Source organism: Rutidosis leptorrhynchoides, chromosome 5 (assembly GCF_046630445.1).
Source record: "Rutidosis leptorrhynchoides isolate AG116_Rl617_1_P2 chromosome 5, CSIRO_AGI_Rlap_v1, whole genome shotgun sequence".
Taxonomy (NCBI): Eukaryota; Viridiplantae; Streptophyta; class Magnoliopsida; order Asterales; family Asteraceae; genus Rutidosis; species Rutidosis leptorrhynchoides.
Genome location: NC_092337.1, coordinates 121,628,954 through 121,634,751, shown reverse-complemented (window position 1 = coordinate 121,634,751; position 5,798 = coordinate 121,628,954). Strand labels below are relative to the sequence as shown.

Here is a 5,798-nt window from a genome sequence, read left to right as displayed (position 1 = left end):
GTTTAGTGATCAAAGCGTGTAGCATTAGACCATGGTTTAATTCACAGGAAGTCTTCATCTCGTAAAACCTAAAAAAAATAAAAATTCAGAATGGGGGGAGAAGACTAGTTCTTTAGGGTCTGCTAGGGAAAGACCATTCGGGTTCCATTTTCGAGAACTACATGAAAATAAAAAATCTAACTCTAACAGAAATACATATTATCCTTTAAAAGACTTGATTCTCCCCACACTTAGTTAGCTGTGGTGTCGAAATTGTGATTAACTTCGTTGTCAACTTCCATCGGACTATCTATGTAATGTTTAACTCTGTGACCATTAACCTTAAATTCAATCCCATTTGAATTTATTAATTCTATTGTTCCGTACGGAAAAACTCTTTTGACTATGAATGGTCCAGACCATCTTGATTTCAATTTTCCAGGAAATAGCTGGAATCGTGAATTGAAAAGAAGAACTCTGTCTCCTTCTTTAAATTCTTTTGAACTTCTGATTCTTTTATCATGCCATTTCTTCGTTCTTTCCTTATAGATTAATGAATTTTCGTATGCTTCACGTCTTAATTCTTCTAATTCGTTTAGTTGACTTAACCGTAGACGTCCGGCTTCATGTAAATCAAGATTACATATCTTCAAAGCCCAAAATGCTTTGTGTTCAATTTCTACGGGAAGATGACATGCTTTTCCGTAAACGAGTCTAAAAGGTGTGGTTCCAATTGGAGTTTTATAGGCTGTTCTAAAAGCCCAGAGTGCATCCTCCAATTTAATGGACCATTCCTTCGGATTTGATCCTACAGTTTTCTCTAGAATACGTTTTAAAGCTCGGTTGGTATTTTCAACTTGTCCACTTGTCTGTGGATGATAAGCGGTAGAGATTTTATGAGTTACTCCATATCTTTTGAGAACTTTCTCAAGTTGATTATTACAGAAATGAGTACCCCGATCACTTATTAAAGCTTTCGGTGTTCCAAACCATGCAAAAAGGCATTTTAAAAAGTTGACTATAACTCGTGCATCGTTAGTTGAGAGAGCTTGTGCTTCCGCCCATTTAGATACATAATCAATGGCTACGAGAATAAATAGATTATTTTGAGATTTTGGAAATGGACCCATAAAGTCAATACCCCAAATGTCAAATACTTCACATACTTGAATGACATTTTGTGGCATTTCATCACGTTGACTTATTTTTCTGCCCTTTGACAAGCATCACAGGATTTGCAAAGAAGGTGTGCGTCTTTGTAAATTGTAGGCCAATAGAATTCAGCATCGTAAACTTTTCTTGCTGTTAGTTGAGGCCCATAATGCCCTCCTGTTGGTCCTGTGTGACAATGGTTTAAGATTTTACTAGCTTCATCTCCGAATACACATCAGCGTATTATTCCATCGGGACAACTTTTAAACAAATGTGGATCTTCCCAGAAATAGTGTTTTATATCACTAAAGAATTTCTTCCGTTTTTGGTACGACAATCCTTTTTCAAGGAATCCACATACTAAATAGTTTGCATAGTCTGCAAACCATGGAATTTCATTATAATCTATCTTCAATAGATATTCATCAGGAAAGTTGTCTTGTATGGCCGATTCATTTAGAACTTCTAATTCGGGATTTTCAAGACGAGAAAGATGATCAGCGGGGAGATTTTCTGCTCCCTTTTTATCTCGGATTTCAATATCAAACTCTTGTAAGAGTAAGATCCAACAGATTAATCGCGGTTTAGCATCTTGTTTCGAAAATAGGTATCTAAGAGCAGAATGGTCGGTATAGACCACCGTTTTAGCTAGAACGAGATATGATTAAAATTTGTCAAAAGCAAAGACAATAGCAAGGAGTTATTTTTCAGTAGTTGTGTAATTTGTTTGTGCTCCTTGTAACGTCTTACTAGCATAATATATAGGTTGAAATCGTTTTTCAATCCTTTGTCCTAAAACGGCTCCCATTGCAAAATCACTTGCATCGCACATAAGTTCAAACGGTAGATTCCAATTTGGAGTTATCATGATCGGCGCATTAGTGAGTTTTTCTTTAAGAATATTAAAAGATTTGATGCATTCATCTGAAAAGATGAATGGAGCTTCCTTTTCTAGGAGTTTATTCATAGGAGTGGCAATTTTAGAAAAATCTTTTATGAAACGTCGGTAAAAACCGGCATGCCCTAGAAAACTCCTAACTCCTCTAACATTGGTGGGATGTGGAAGTTTAGCAATTACATCTACTTTAGCTCTATCCACTTCAATTCCTTCCTTTGAAATTTTATGTCCAAGAACGATGCCTTCTTTAACCATGAAATGACATTTCTCCCAATTAAGTACTAGATTTGATTTTTCGCATCTAATAAGCATTCGTTCAAGATTAACTAAACATGATTCAAATGTATCACCGAAGACTGAAAAGTCATCCATGAAAACTTCCATGCATTCTTCTATCGTGTCGTGAAAAATCGCCATCATGCACCTTTGAAAGGTTGCAGGGGCGTTGCAAAGTCCAAATGGCATGCGTTTGTAAGAAAAAGTTTCATAAGGGCACGTGAACGTGGTTTTCTCTTGGTCTTCGAGTGCTATTGGAATTTGAAAGTATCCGAAAAAACCATCAAGAAAACAATAGTAATTGTTTCCGGCTAATCTTTCCAACATTTGATCAATGAAAGGTAAGGGAAAGTGATCTTTTCTGGTGACGTCATTTAATTTTCTATAATCAATACATACACGCCATCCTGTTACAGTCCTAGTAGGAATAAGCTCATTTTTCTCATTTGTGATAATAGTCATGCCACCCTTCTTAGGTACGCATTGAACTGGGCTTACCCATGGACTATCAGAAATTGGATAAATTAAACCTGCATCAAGCAGTTTAATAATTTCTTTCTTAACAACATCTTGTATATTAGGATTTAGTCTTCGTTAGCGTTGTACATACATTTTATGACCTTCTTCCATAAGGATTTTATGTGTGCAATACGAAGGACTTATTCCTTTAATATCATGAATCTTCCATGCAATAGCTGGTTTATGAGCTTTTAACACAGAAATGAGTTGAGATTTTTCATTTTCAGTAAGAGAAGACGATATTATTACAGGTAATTCAGATTCACCATGTAAATAAGCATATTCCAAATGGTTTGGAAGTGGCTTTAACTCTAATGTCGGTGGTTCTTCTATCGATGATTTATATCGATATCTGTCTTCTTCTTTTAACATTTGAATTTCTTCTGTTGTTGGTTCATATCCATTAGCCATAAGTGTAGCTAGCATTTCAGTTTCATCAATTGGTTCAGTACCTTCTCCTAAAGAACATTCTCCTGTTCCTTGTAATTCTGGAAATTCTTCTAACAATTCTGCATGTGATTCTATAGTTTGAATATAATAACATGTATCATCTGCAGATTGCGGTTGTTGCATTGCTCTATCAACTGAAAAGGTAACACTCTCGTCCTCTATACTTAGGGTCAGTTTCTTACCAAACACGTCTATCATTGCTTTAGCCGTGTTTAAGAATGGTTTTCCTAATATGAGAGGAACTTGAGAATCTTCTTCCATGTCCAGAACAACAAAATCTACTGAAAATACTAAAGTACCAACTTTAACTAGCATGTTCTCCATTATCCCTCTAGGATATTTTACTGATCTATCGGCTAGTTGTATACTTATTCTTGTTGGTTTCAATTCTCCAAGGTCTAGTTTAGTGTATAGTGAATACGGCATTAGATTTATACTAGCACCTAAGTCTGCCAATGCTTCTATTGAACTAAGACTACCCAGAAAACATGGAATTGTGAAACTTCCTGGATCAGATAATTTTTCTGGTATCTTATTCAACAGCACTGCTGAACAATTAGCATTCATAGTAACAGCCGAAAGTTCTTCCATTTTCTTTCTATTTGAGATTAGATCTTTCAAGAATTTAGCATATCTAGGCATTCCTGAAATCACATCAATGAAAGGAAGATTTACATTTATCTGTTTAAACATATCCAAGAATTTGGATTGCTCGGCTTCAAGTCTCTCCTTTCTCATTTTACTTGGGTAAGGAAGTGGTGGTTGGTATGGTTTAACATAAGGTTTTGCTTTAACTGTGTTATCTTCATTAACCTTTTCAACTACCGATTATTTTTCCTTATCTTGTTCAGGTTGTGGTTCTTGTGGAGTAGGAATAGCTTCCTCAAAAATTACAGGTATTTCATTTGGTTTAAGTGTAATACCACTTCTTGTGGTAATGGCTTTAGCTGTTTCATTCCGGGGGTTAGCATTTGTATCACTAGGTGAACTTCCCGGTTTTCTTTCACCTATTAACCTTGCTAGGTTACTTACTTCTTGTTCCATATTTTGAATAAAAGCTTGTTGATTTCTAAATGCTTGAGCATTTTGTTCATTGGTTTGTTTTTGAGATGTGAAAAACTGCATTTGAGATTCAACTAGCTTCGTCATCATATCTTCTAAATTCGGCTTTTTATCATCGGTTTGTGGTGGTTTGTTTTGAAAATTAGGTCTTTGCTGATTGTAAGTATTGTTGGATACTTGTTGATTACTAGGACCTTGTTGGTTGTTGTATGGAATATTTCGGTTATAATTCTGGTTTTGATTGTAAATCGGTCTTGGCGGTTGATAATTATTCTGATAATTATTTCCAGGCCTTTGGTTTATGTATGAAACATTCTCTCTTTGTTCCGTTGTTAGTTCAATACTGAGACAATCTTTTGTCAAATGTGGTCCTCCACACTGCTCACAACTAATTTGTATTGAGTGGATATCTTTAGTCATCTTTTCCATTCGTCTCTCGACAGCATCTATCTTTGCGGAAATGGAATCTAAGTCATGGCTAGAATCGGCTCTAGCTGCTTTAGATGATCTAACGATATCTTTTTCTTGATGCCACTCATGTGAGTGGGAAGCAGTGTTATCAATAATTTTGTAAGCATCAGTTTCTGTTTTCTTCATAATAGAACCACCAGCTGCTATGTCTATGTCTTTCCTTGTAGTGATGTCGCATCCTCGGTAGAATATTTGTACTATTTGACAGGTGTCTAAACCATGTTGCGGACATCCTCTCAATAACTTTTCAAATCTTGTCCATGCCTCATATAGAGTTTCATTTGGCTTCTGTGTGAACGTAACAATTTCTCCTTGAAGTCTTACGGCTTTGGATGCCGGAAAGAATTGTTTAAGAAATTTTTCAAATAAAACGTCCCATGTATCAATCGCCCCTTCAGGTAACGATTCCAACCAATCTTTGGCTTCTCCCTTTAAAGTCCAGGGAAATAACATGAGATATATCTGTTCATCCTCCACTTCTCTTATTTTAAATAAAGTGCAGATTTTATTAAATGTACGAAGATGTTCATTTGGATCTTCCTTCGGCGCACCACTAAATTGGCATTGATTAGTCACCATGTGTAGAATTTGTCCTTTGATTTCATAACTGGCGCATTAATGTCTGGTTGAGTAATTGCGTGACCTTGGCCAGTGCGTTTAGCTCTCATTCGGTCTTCCATACTTAGAGGTTCCAGATTCTCCATAATTGAATTTGTTGAATCTGAATCACTAGAGGATTCTGATCTAATGGTTCGTTCCTCAACAATCTCTGTTTGAATGATTGGTGGTTCCGGAGGAAAAATTAGTGGTTCAGGATCTATGAATCGTCCCTGAATATTCTTCGGATTCTCAATTGTGAGATCGGGTTCAAAAAATGGATTATCGGAAATTTGAATTGGAGTACTTGGTCGACTGGATGAAGATTCTAAAGAAAAATCAACGGTGACAATATTTGCTAGATGTCTTGATCAAGTTACAGGTGGTGAACGTT

General features: G+C 36.0%; 1 non-coding gene across 1 annotated transcript; it reads left to right on the top strand.

The window, feature by feature from the left end:
* Window positions 1-5,021: 5,021 nt before the first annotated feature.
* Window positions 5,022-5,128, top strand: LOC139851122 (small nucleolar RNA R71). Its single transcript, XR_011760482.1, has one exon. It is a non-coding gene; the product is annotated as a small nucleolar RNA R71 (small nucleolar RNA).
* The last annotated feature ends 670 nt before the right edge of the window (window positions 5,129-5,798 follow it).